Below are 12,040 nucleotides of genomic sequence, written 5' to 3'. Positions count from 1 at the left end.
AAACAAAGTCCGTCCTAGCATACAACTGATGATAGCAAGAAGAGAAGGCAAAACGTCTCATATATGAATGGGAATAAAGATCTATTAATGTATGGCTGCGTAAATGCAACAGAGAGTGAACTTTTTAAAGGCTAGTTTGTTTGTTAGTGCCCCACTTTTCTTTCTGATGGCGATCCAAAGTGGCTTTCAGCATCCTTGTAAAGTAGATTAGGCTGAGAATATGTGACTGGCCCAAAGTCAACCAGAGGGCCTTCCTGGCAGAGCGTGGATACGAACTTGGATCTAGTCCAAATACTACACCATGCTGGTTTACTTTTTAAGAAAAATATATTTTCCTTTCAGATCTTGTGTAAAAGTGGATATTTGCAGGGGTATTTTTCAACAGAATTTAATCATCTCTCCTTTAGGTCCAGATTACACAATGTTTGGACAAAGTGTTGACTTCATTTTGGACTAGGAAAACCGTGTGTGCTAGGACTGAATAGGATCCTGCAGCACTTTGGAAATAAGTTCTCCTCCACTGTTGTCTGATTGTGGAGAATGAGAGTCAAGTCAGGGAACTCCGGCCTAAATTGTGTCCAAACCTATTGTGTAGTCTTTGTCGGAGTAACTGCACAGTGTCTCTCCCCCTTAAATATGGAACTCGGAAACTTTTCATGCCTTGGTGAAACAAGTTTCTTGAATAACAATCAAATCAGACTGCTCCTTTTTTGTGTTGTTTGCTTTAATCTATGTTTCTAAAAAGGCCTGTTGAACCCACCAACTTGCACAGGTAGAATTTTAATTTTATTTATTTAAAAAAATTAAAACAAAATGAGACCTAGCAAGACTACTAGACATTCCTTATGGAGAAAGAAAGTTGCTCCCTCGCCCGTTTCCGAGCTGGGACTCAGAGTCAGATAACCTGCAAGGGGGACTTAGGTGGTTGTTGTTAATCAGACATTCTGGACTTTGTTCTTCTTCCCTTGAGCAAGGGCAAAGCACTCCCTATTTTCCACTAAGTCCCCCCCCCAGAGCACTTGTGGCCCACCACTGCCAGCTCCCACTCTCCCACCTTGTGTTCTAAGTCTCCGCTGCAGGGCGCTGAGAGCCTCTGGCCGCCTCCCTATTTACTTGGGTTCAGGGGCGGCGCAGCTGGAGGCTATGTACAGTGCCTGGGGAGCTGATTGGGTTCACGGAGGGGGTCTAGGCCACCACAGGAGTGCACGCGGATTGGTCCCCATGGTAGTTGCCATCCTATGCTCCATCAGGCCGTGTGGGTGGGGCTGGGCACCAGGGGGGGGCAAGTTTTCCCGTCCAATGGGCGCCTATGAGCTATGCTGCCTTTTTTCGTGGTGTAACTTTCCACCGCTGCAGGGGGCGTTCCTGGGCCTGGGGCAGCTTTGAAAGATGACTAACTCGCAGCCCGCCCCCTGCCCTGCCCCTCCAGCGCCAGCGCAGGGACTTGCGCCACACTCACGCCTCTGTTCGGCCACTGACCGTGGGCTCTGGTGGTGGCCCAGCAGAGGTAGCATGCCTTTCCCGGCTGCCGGCAGAGGGGGGGTTACGCCCACGTAAGTGTGAGTTATGCCAGCGTTAGTCTTAGTCCTCTCTCTGAGCGCTTCCCACCTCCCCCCTAAGGATTGCGCTGCCCATTAGCTATTCTACATTAGTGATGTTCTTGTTTCCAGTACAGACACTGTCTTTCCCCTGCCCCTAAATTACGCTACTGTGAAATAACAGCTGCTTCTTTGTCTACTTCATCAAGCTTTTCTGTTTTTATTCCTTCTTCTTCTTCTTCTTCTTTACATTTTTTAGACTCTTCCAAAAAGCAGATACTATTTTTGTATTATTTGTGTGTTTAGTACATTTTAAAACCACCTCCCCACAAAAGAACTCAAAGGAGATTACATTACATTTGGTCCTCATAACAAGCCTGTGAAGTAGGTTAGGCTGAGAGAGAATGACAGGCCCCGCCCCTGAGTCATCCAGTAAGCCGGGATTCGAACTCAGGTCCCTCCGTTCCTCATCCAACTCTCTGACCACTATGCCACCATACAGGCTTAAAATTAGCTGCAAGGCGATGTCCTCTTTGTGTGAAACTTGCTCATTCACCTCCTAGTCAAAAACATCATCTCCTTTCTCCGTCTTCGAGTGATCAGGGAGAGATACCAGGAGTGACGTCGATGCACTGCCCCGAGAGGCTCCCACACTTCGCAGCAGGCCGATTTGGGCTCCCAACAGGCTGCCTGTCTGGGGCCCAAATCATCCTGCTGCAAAGCTTGCACGTGGAGAGTAAAGATAAGGCGTGTCCCGGGTCCCTCCTCCCGTCAGGAAGGTAAGGGGACCTGGCAACTCTAGTTGGCATCCATGGGTCGAACTCATGGATATTATAGTGACCACAAAACCTGCTTCCCAGATGAGCCTCCAAAGGCCCAATGATTTGTCTGCCATGTTGCAAGACTGAGAATAAATTACTGTTTTAAACAAAGAGAGGGCACACTAGAGAGAGCCAGGGCATTCAAATGAGCAAAGGGGCAGCATTTGTTACATGCCAAGCCTTTGTTGTTGGGGGTCCCGTGTGGGTGCGTGTTCTGCCATCCCCCATCTTGCTAAATGACTGCCAGATCAGTCCCAGCCAGCCGCAGGCTCGCCGATCGGGAGGCTGTCTCTCTCCCTCGGATTGCCGCTCCCCGGGCTTTTAATTCCACATGGCTTAAACAAGCAGCCTTTTGAAATACAAAAGACTGTCAACTCAGCAACGACCTTCTGGAAATTTACCGGCGCTCTCCGTGCTGCTTTCTGTCAGTCAGAAGAAGCTGGCTTGCCCTTCTCTGCTATATAACAACACAAATGTACGGAGCGCCTCTTTTGTGCAGCGAATTGCACAGGGATTGGCTTCCTTGGGTAACTTTTCTTGGTGGTTTTTCTTGTTCCCATGAGAATCTTATACATCAAATCTATTGTGAGGTTCTGCCAAGTAACTCTCAAAAACGTCACTGGCGTCAGCAGACATGTCCCCTGCCATAAGCCCAGCTTCATAGTCAGCCCCTGCCGTGCTTCGGACTTAATGTTGGGGTTTGATACTCCTGTGTAAAATCCTGTGTGTAAAAATTCTTCTTAGCCGACACCGTTTCTTCTCTGCAAGCAGGCAGAGGAAATATGTCGAACTTTTACCAAGACAAGAACCGTTGCCATAGATACATAACCTTGCATTCCAGTAGTTATCTATTGTAGCTAAATTCCTTCCTGTATTCGCTGTAGATAGAAGAGGGGACTGGGAGGGGGGAGCGGGGCTGTGCTTAAATGTCTATATATGTTGGGTATTGAGAATCAGCTTTTATTCCTAACAAAGAACGTTTTGGGATGCTGAACTGGGGATCATCAATACATCTTTAACTCATGAAGTCTTGGAGTCTTGCAGTGAAGTTATTGAGATTCAACTGGCAGGCCCTTACAAGTGCAGGAGTCCAGGGACTGCATGAGTTAAAGCATTTTATCGGATAAGCCGCTAGTGCATTCACTAGTACTACATGCTTTGCTAGGAACGGCGTTTCTCTACAAGCTCATAAAGTATATAGGAGTCTAAGCCCAGCTCCACCCCACCTTCTGAGAACAGTTAGCTGAGTTTAATGTATGAACGGCAGAACACAGCAGAGATGAGATGTGAGAAAATCCAAGGCCTTCCCGGGAGAAATAGAAACCGCAGGCCGAGGAAGAGATAAGAGCAGGCAGTCACATTCCAGCGAACAGCTTCTACATGAGAGTCACATAGAATCGAAACAGGCCTCGCAGAGTATGACAAATCATTTAGCACCAAATCATTTTATTTTTGTTGTAAATATTTACCTAACACGTTTCAACCTATCTGAATAATGCAAATCAAGACAACATTCAAATGTTCCTAGTTTGAACCAAACGTGTTCTGCTTGCCTCGTTTCTTCGAGAATCAAAGATGGACTTTTCTGTAGTTCAGAGAGCAGCAATGGAGATTTGACATTTTCCCTTCTACAAAGGTAGTTAAGCTTTGTAGTCCGGCCTGGGTTTAACTCTGCGGTCACTTTGGACCTGGGATTGTTCCATTTAAGCCTCTGATTTGCAGCATGAATGAGTCCCAGTTTCTCCATCTCCGTTCTTCGGTTAGCAAAACTGGAATCATAATGGCCTGCTTCGTAGGGCTGTTATGGGAATGAACTAAGAACCAAACTAGTTACTCACTTTTTTAAACAATTGGATCTGGGAGGTTCCTTGGACCCATCTCAGATTCTATGCAGCCACACAGCAGCTGGGGAATAGCTATTAAAAATAAAAAAATAGCCCATTTGGGCCTGGAATGTTGCCAAGAATGTAGAAAGGGTTACCACCCAAATATTCTCCATTCTGAAACAACTTGTGGGGCGGGGGAGAGGGAGTTATTTCTCAGTTTTTGATGATTTCACACGCACAGAGTACTTCACATGGAGCAGCAAAAATGGACCCCTCAGCACCCCATGCCAAACCCACTCCCAGGATGCTGGTTTTAAAGAAATATATCATGGCTCTCTGAGGCATTTCCAGTTTTACCTTTTCCATAAGTTATTTGCCCTGGGCTCCATGATCTTGAGAAGCAGGATTTCCCTCCCCCCTCTATTCCAACAACATCGGTTTTCTCTGATTTTTCCTAAATCTGTTTTGCCACAGAGTTTTTGGAACGATCACAGCAAAGCCTGGATGGCTGCTATGTGGGTAGAAAATTTTGGATTTTTCGGGTCCTACTTGCATGGCTGCCGTTTTCCTTGCCTCTGTCTCTGCGATGGCCACCCCACCCCACCTTTTTTTGTTTTTGTTTTAATTAGTGTACGTTATATCTGTGAATTGCGCTCTGTGAATCCGCAGCTTGCGGTATTTTAAAAAGTACGTTTCTAGCCCCTTTTGTTGCAGAGATATAAGGGGAAAGGCAATTGCCATTTTAAAAAAACTGGAAGAGTCCTGGAGGATTTGAGGAGCTGCTGCTGGGGGACTGGGGCAGGGAAAACAAAGGGAAACCTGGTCATGCTGAAACCCTGTTGTCCCTGAACTGGTATGACAGCCACAGTAGCAACGGGAAAACGGCACTATTCACTTTTGATGTTTTATTTTTTAAATGTATCTATTGCTTTTGCCCTGGTTGGGGACACTAAGCAGCTACCCCTGCGTAGAACATTTTAATTTTTCTCCAGCTCTGCCTCCCCCACCCGTCCACCCTCCATATTAGCAACACGGTGCTAATAGTGGCTTCCCTTGCGTAGTTAGTGTAAATACTGTTAAGCTGAAGCACGTGAATTGGTTTCAACGCTCTAAAAGTGCTACATAAATGCTATTTTATTTTAGTGCATTTTTATCCCACCCTCCACCCAAGGAGGAGCAGGCGATTCTCCCCCCCTTCTTTTTCTCCTTACAACAACCCTGTGAGGCAGGCTAGGCGGAGAGTGCATGATTGGCCAAGGCCGCCCTGCAGGCTTGATGGCAGAGTGGAGATTCGAACCCGATTCCCCCAGCTCCCATCTAACTACCACACCATGCAGGCTGTCATGGTGGTCATTCTATTCTGAAGTCCAAGGGGAGCCTCTGTAAGAAGAAGAAGAAGAAGGATGAGGGGCCGGTTCTTAACTTGCAGCAGAGAAACAGGAACTGCCCCTGTTGCCCTGCTTTTCTCTTTGGTAGATTCCTGTCCTTCCTCTTCCTCCCCTCTCTTGACAGCGCTGTGCAGAAAAAGAGCAGGAAGTCGTTATTCGCTGAGATTTCTTTAGAAGACAAATCTTGTTTCTTACCCAGTCTGGAGCTGGCCTCTAGACAGAGCAAAGGTTAAAAAAGCTGCTCCCAACAGGTTAGCAACAGACTTCAGGGTCCCTTGCAAGGCCGTTGACTTCCGTGAACTGCTGGACGTGGCCTCTGCCTTCATACGGTTCTGTTCCCCATGGCACACTGTCAAGTAATGTCAAGCACTTTGCAGGACGCTCTTCACGGCCGAGGACCCTTCCTGTCCTCCTGCTGTCTATAGATTGGCCTTCAAACACCATCTCAGCGGAAAAGCAAGCCGCAGCTCTTGGCCTCTTAATGAAGTGGCTGGCTCAGGTCACTAATGAACCGCCTGCCTGATAACCCAGGATGCCGAGACCTTCCGCTGCAGTTTGATCAGACTCAGAAGCATATACGTTTTGATGGACTTTTCCCCACAAACTTTGCCTTCTCCCTTTCCCTCTCCACTCTGTTTTCTATCAGAATAGCAGAGTCCAAGAGCACCTTTAAGACAAACCAACTTTATTGTAGCATAAGCTTTCAAGAACCACAGCTCTCTTCATCAGATGCAACTTTATTGTAGCATAAGCTTCCAAGAACCACAGCTCTCTTTGTCAGATGTAACTTTATTGTAGCATAAACTTTCGAGAACCACAGCTCTCTTCGTCAAATGCAACACACACATAACCCACACACAGCCAAACAGCAGCAAGTGATTTGCACTGAGGGATACACTACTTTGAAGCCTGAAATGGATGGCTTCCTCTGGATTATGGGTCTGCCTGCCTCACACCTGTCTTGACTCTTAGCTGCTCCTCTACATTCCTAGCTTTCATTCTCTTGGGTTTCTTACTCCGGGTGAGACAGATTTCCCCCTAAAGTGAAATTGGAAGTGAATTTGAGAGGCCCTGTGCAAACTAAGTGTACAGGGATTTTGAGAATGGTTAAATGAATGCCAATAAGATCAGCAAGAGGTTGCCGATGGAGGTGGGGCCGGGAGCAGTGTTCCTGAGGATCTCCTTTTGCTATACATTATGGCTTGGAAACCTGCCCACAGCTGCTGCTATGGGCCAGCAGTGTCAGAGTACATTTTGGGGTCATTGCTGAATGTATTGCCCCCCCTCCCCAAAGAGCTCATAAGCCCCAGACCCCCCTGGGTTTTGTCTGTGTGCTGCATTTTGCTCCAGCAGAGGAGACGAACAAGGGGAGAGGATCTGTCATAAGGACAGCCGAAGCCACGCGGCACGATGCATGTCAAGATAGAAAGGGCACCTTGGTATTAAATCATCCTTCACCTTTTGTTGTGGTATCGATTGCATCCACTGTTGCCACGTTACCAAATCTCAGCTGTGTTTCAGACTTATCTGTAATTCTTGTGGTGTCCAGAGAAAATCTGATGACTTGCCCGTCTTCTTCTTCCTTACTTATAAAAGTTCTGGTCCGAATTTCAGTCATGCAGCATCCAAGGCACCTTACAAGGCTTTAGTCTTAAAACACACACACAGCATTCCATTACCAACATCCCAAAACATGAGCAAAGCAGGGTGGGATAAAAATAATTCAAACTGTACTAAGATTCACTAATCTACAGGAGTTTTCTAGCGAAGCAACGAGTTGATTTAAAGTGGGATTACACTTGAACATCAAGAAGACAAAAGTAATGACTCCTGAGGAATTACACAATTTTCAAGTTGAAAATCAGGAAATTGAAATTATTCAAGATTTTTTGTTCCTTGGCTCAATCATCAACCAAAAAGGAAGACTGTGGTCAAGAAATCAGAAGAAGATTGAGACTTGGAAGAGTGGCTGTGAGGGAACTAGAAAAGATCTTTAAAGATAAGGATCTCTGGAGACCAAGGTCAAGATAATCCAAACAATGGTATTCCCCATTATGATGTATGGATGTGAAAGTTGGACAGTGAAGAAAGCTGACAGGAAGAAAATTGATTCATTGGAAATGTGGTGCTGGAGGAGAGTTTTGCGGATACCATGGATGGCTAAAAAGACAAATAAGTCTTGGTGGAGTCTTGAGAGGACAGTCAGGGTTATGTACTCTGAAAACTGTGAAGATTTAGTGTGTAAAATGCCACCCCCATCCCCTTGGATAGTTTTCTCCATAGGGAATAATGGAGATTGGAGGTGAATAGGGGTACCTTCTTTGGGGAGCCATAATATGGCCCCCTGCAGTCCAGTTTTCATGAAAGTTGGATGGCTGTGAGAGAACAGTTAGGAGTAAGTCTCCAGCAAATTTGGTATTATTTGGTAAAAAAAAATGCCCTCCCCCCAGCTCCTGGATAGCCGGGAATGGTGTTTCCCATTGGAAACAATGGCCAAAGCTTACAGAATAATACCAAAGCAGGTTTGGAAACCCAAAGCCAAAGCAGGAAACTGATTCGGGATTTGGCCACATCATGAGAAGACAAGACTCACTGGAAAAGTCAATAATGCTAGGAAAAGTGGGAGGCAGTAGGAAAAGAGGAAGACATAAAATGAGTTGGCTTGACTCAATAAAAGAAGCCGCATCCTCCAGTTTGCAGGATCTGAGCAAGTCTGTTAATGATAGGATGTTTTGGAGGTCTTTCATTCATAGGGTCACCATAGGTTGGAGGAGATTTGACGGCACATAGCACACACAGAGACGGAATAAATAACAACAGTGAGTGCAGCCCTGTTTCCCCTGGGCTGTCCTATGCTCTGGTATGCCAAGACATTTGGGGGCTGTGTGGCTAATTTCTAGAAAGTGCTTTTCCATGTTCCCCAGTGGCCAAACTCAGCCAGTTGCCTTTAGAAGCCTCATCTTGGATGCATACACAGTCATGTTCTGTAGCTTCTTGGATTCTCCTTTAGAACACATCCAAAGTCAGCATTTTGTGCATTCTTTGAAACATCCCAGTGTTCTGGGTTGGAAGCTGACATGTAGACTCAGAACGCGCCAGGATAATTGGCCGTCCCACTTATGCAATCTGAGAGGTGAACCACAGAAGTCCTCGCAGTATTGTGAGCAGTTGACCCTGGCCTCCGCCATCTTTAATAGCAGCCTGTGATATAAAAATCACAGGCTCCTTGAATTAATGCGCCTTGATTCGCATTAATGAAACAGCTGGCTGAGCAAAGCATTGCCGAGTCCCACCCAGGAGAGTAAGTCATGAATGGAATGTAAATGCCGAGTGATCGGGTGTGATTAGTTCCTGCCCCTCCAAGCTGCAGACATGCAATCTTGACGCTGTGTCAGCAACCCTCATTCCAATCTCCCTTCTCTCCATGATTGAATCCCATCCTAAAAATTGAGGGCCATCAATCAGCTCTGATAAATTTATAACTCCCTGGGAACATTTAATCAAGATCTAAATTCATTAGCCCAGCTCTGAGGACATTAATTAGCAACCATTTCTTTGTAATGCACCAGGAGAACAAAATTCAACTCTTTTGTCACACCCCAGTAGCACCAATCAAAGGTAATCAAACTTTTTGTCACTCCCAGGGGATGACCTTTAAGGACTTTGTCCTAATGCCTGAGGGAGCTCCCCAGCTTCAGAACATGATTTGCCCTATAAAAACCAGGGCTTTGCCTCATTCAAATCGTGCACGCTTCTTCGGATCTGAGCGCTGTACCCTTACGGTCTCCTTCCCTAAGCCCTCCTGGTCAAGAACACTGGCCATTTGACACCCTCTTCATGGACTACCCCGCTTCTTGGGTAAGTAATTATCACCCGGAAATCCCTCAGATCTATTCCAATTTCACCACTGCTTTTCCTAGGAATCTTTTTTGCTTGTGAGTTCCTTTTTGTGAGTGTGTTTCCTCCTTTTAATAAAAATTACCCTTTATTTGAAGAACCCGTCTCTTGTCAGTCTCCTTGGGGAGGGGACCCCGTAAAAATTGATGGAGTATCCCGCTTTGTTACCCCTCTCGCTTAGCCTCCTCCTTGCCGCTAATCCGCCCTCCCCCTCCATTTGCAAGGAGCCATTCCTGGTAACAGTATTGCCGCAGTAGTTGTGAACCTGTTTTACTTTATCTGACTTGATACACCAAGTGGTACACACAGATTTTCTTGGGAGGAACTGCTCTTTGATCAGCCGTTGGTAACTGAGTCAATAACAGGCTCCGTGGTAGGAAACAAACCAGCTTTCCACAGAAGGACTCCGGTGATATTTCCATCCATAATCCTTTGTGTGGCTAACCTGATGGGCTACATCCAGCTGCACTATGATATTTAGAGTTAATTTCAGAATTTACAGACACTGACACTTACGGCTGAAAAGTGCAGTGACTTGATTATCAATGACCTTCTGTGTGATTCCAAGATTCTTAGCCTGATTCCCAGGACTTTGGCTTTAGTGTGGCTGTCATGTTTCAGAATGAGCAGAGGCCAGCATCCAAGCAACTGAGCATGTCTCATTGGCCATGCACTTCAAAACAGCACCCTGAACTGTTGTAGAAATAGCATTGGCTATTGGTTCCATTGGCTAACATACTTAACAGCAATTGATAGCCTCCTTAATCTGCAATCCTTTTTCTTAAAGTCATCTCAGCCTTTGGCCATCTCTAGATGTTGCAGCAATGAATTCCATACCTTAATTGAAATCCCATCAGTTAATACATGGCCAAAGTTTCAGGTGGGTAGCCGTGCTGGTCTGTAGTAGAAGAGCAAGATTCGGGTCCAGCAGCACCTTAAAGACCAACTAAATTTCCAAGGTATGAGCTTTTGAGAGTCAGAACTCCCTCAGAGGAGGGGAGAGGGGCTGGGCTGGGCTAAGGAAGAATCGTTTCCTGATACAAGTTCATTCATGGAACTACATGGAACTTCTCGATACCCAGCACAATTTCCTAGGCTTAAATCAGCTGCATTTTTGCTTGTGGGAGGCACTCCTGCTAACAGAAGCGGGAGGGGAAGCAATTTTTGTCACTTCTCCCCTCCCACTGCAGCGTCCCCCATTTAGAACCACATCATGTTCCTGGGCATCCACTGACCCACAAGAGAATAACTTGGGGAAGGCTGGCCGAGAGGGAAGACAGGACAGCTCTCAGTTCACACTGTGCAGGACCCAAACCTTAGCCACAAAAACTGTATTCAAGAAATGTGAGATTTCCAAGTGTGAGACTTCAAAAATGGCAGCGGGGTCTGTCTTGGACTGGTGGGTGGTGAAGTCTCTGCAGCCTGCCAGATTGGTTGGGGCTGGTTTGGCACGTCCACCCTAGACTGTTGAGAGAGGTGTGGATTTCTTTGGCATATGCACACATTTAGAATTGAAACTGGAGGGGGGGGGGATGCAGGCTGGGCTCCGCAGGGATTTCACTTTTTCTCCAGGACTGCTAGCATAGTAAGTCACCCCCCTGCAATTAATTAGTGCTGCAGCTTTTCTTGATTATCTTATCAAGGCCCTGAATCACTAAGCCCTCTGCAGCCAAGGCAGCCAGCATGCATCCCAGCACAGCTCTCGACTTAAAATCTGATTACCTGGTGATTATTTTTCGCTTTCAGTAATTAAGAGTCTATGATGTTCAGGAAGGTTTCAGATTATTTTTAAATGTGTGCCTTTACTTAGCTCCACGCTGCTATCCTTATCCTCAAGTGCTAGGGGGGCACGGAGGGGGCTTACTCTCTGCCTGCTGCAGGGGGAGCCCAGCCCAGACCTCCCTTTTGCTCTTTATCTTATTTTGCATTCGGAAGCAGAAATGTGTCCAGTGCTGGAGGGAGTGCAGCTTATGGCCTTCATTGAATTACATTGCGGGGAATAAAGAGCGAAGGTTCATGAAATGGAAGGGTCGTGCTGCCGAGGAGGAGGTAGTCTTAGAGCCAAGCTGCAAGTGACGAATGACACTGGCCTGGCAAGTGAACAGACTCACGTGTATTCTTCCCTGTCCACTTGCCATTCACTTGCGCTCCACTAGATCAAGTGGAGAGCAAGTGAATGGCAAGTGAACAGAGAGGAATACACGTGAGTCTGTTCACTTGCCAGGCCAGTGTCATTCGTCACTTGCGGCTTGGCTCTTAGACGTCCCTGACTTTTGGTGACTGTTTCAGGATGTAGGAGCATTTGCCTGAGTCTGCCTGCCTGCCTGCCTGTCAATCACCTCTCCAGAGACCTGCTTGAAGCAGCTAAAACAATGCCATAAAACCAAAAGTCATCAATATTAAAAAAAAACCTCACGGTCATCAAATGAGCATAAAACAACCACTGAACGGCCTTTAAATAAGTTTGGGGGTGAGTGAATGGTCCCCAGAAGGGCACCACCTCGGTGTGTGTACTTGGCCATCTCTTCTCCCCAGAGATGCGACAGGCCCAGTGCAAGAGGTCCTTCGCT

The 12,040-nt window shown here is 46.5% G+C and overlaps 1 protein-coding gene across 1 annotated transcript in view; it reads left to right on the top strand.

Annotated features, from left to right (window-relative positions):
- DNAI1 (dynein axonemal intermediate chain 1) overlaps positions 1-12,040 on the top strand; it is a 187,684-nt gene that overhangs the window by 123,832 nt on the left and 51,812 nt on the right. The window lies entirely within an intron of this gene.

The sequence above is a fragment of the Eublepharis macularius genome, chromosome 8 (genome assembly GCF_028583425.1).
Source record: "Eublepharis macularius isolate TG4126 chromosome 8, MPM_Emac_v1.0, whole genome shotgun sequence".
Taxonomy (NCBI): domain Eukaryota; kingdom Metazoa; phylum Chordata; class Lepidosauria; order Squamata; family Eublepharidae; genus Eublepharis; species Eublepharis macularius.
Note: the sequence above shows the minus strand (reverse complement) of the source record. Positions and strands in the feature narration are given on the sequence as shown.